Source organism: Morus notabilis, unplaced genomic scaffold, assembly GCF_000414095.1.
Source record: "Morus notabilis unplaced genomic scaffold, ASM41409v2 Scaffold1187, whole genome shotgun sequence".
Classification (NCBI taxonomy): Eukaryota; Viridiplantae; Streptophyta; class Magnoliopsida; order Rosales; family Moraceae; genus Morus; species Morus notabilis.
In genome coordinates, this window is record NW_010360569.1 from 273,435 (window position 1) to 274,475 (window position 1,041).

Here is a 1,041-nt window from a genome sequence, read left to right on the forward strand (position 1 = left end):
TAATGATAATGGTATAAAAAATAAGACTATAAATTTAGAAAATATGTTGTGTGATTACTTACATCATTGAACAGCCATTCACCTGGCTTCAAGATGATCCGGAAGAAGTCCTTCCTCCAATCTCCAAAACCGCACTCAATCAGCTCAGAGTCTGTACTAGAATCAGCGAACCACTTGTTAAAGGCCTCAACAACATCGTTAAAGGTCCACATCTGCTTTCTCACGTTACGCAGGGGATCTGTGTAAGGCGACTCAAAATACTTGCTGGACCTTTTAAGTCGCTTTTCATTCTTCGATTCAGACTCTGGCTCTGAATGAACCTGTTGCTCAAGTTGATCCTCAGGCTCTGGCTGAACCTGTGGCTCATGTTGTTCCTCAGGCTCAGGCCGAACCTGTGGCTCATGTTGTTCCTCAGGCTCAAGCTGAACCTGAGGCTCAAGTTCTGCCTCAGGCTCAAGCTGAACCTGTGGCTCAAGTTCTGCCTCAGGCTCTGGCTAAACCTGTAGCTCAAGTTCTTCCTCTGGCATTGGCTTTGTCTGTAATTGTTGTTTCGCTAGACATGTTATATTGTCCATAATTTCTCTAACATATTGGTCTAGCGAGTCTAGCCTCTTGTTGATGGCTTCAAAATGTCTACTATTATACTCTACCATCCTGTGATAGAGTATGTCAACTATGTAATCAATAGACATACCATCCTGCGGACGGGGTTGTTGTTGTTGCTATTGTTGTTGTTGTTGTTGCTCAGGTTGTTGTTGTTGTTGCTCAGGTTGTTGTTGTTGTTGTTGGGGAAGTTACTGTTGTTGTTGGGGAAGTAGTTAGAGACGAGCCAATTGTTTGGGAGGCTTCGGTTGCTGTACATGGACCATTCTTGCACCAGAGTCCAAAAACGATGCAAGCTCGTCAATCTCAGAATCTTCTTAGTCCGCATAAGGCTGATACAACCTCATGCACATACTATTCATTTCCTCCTCAGTGGGATAAAGAATTGGTACGGCCATTCCATGTATATTAAAAGAACATACATTCAATGATTATTTA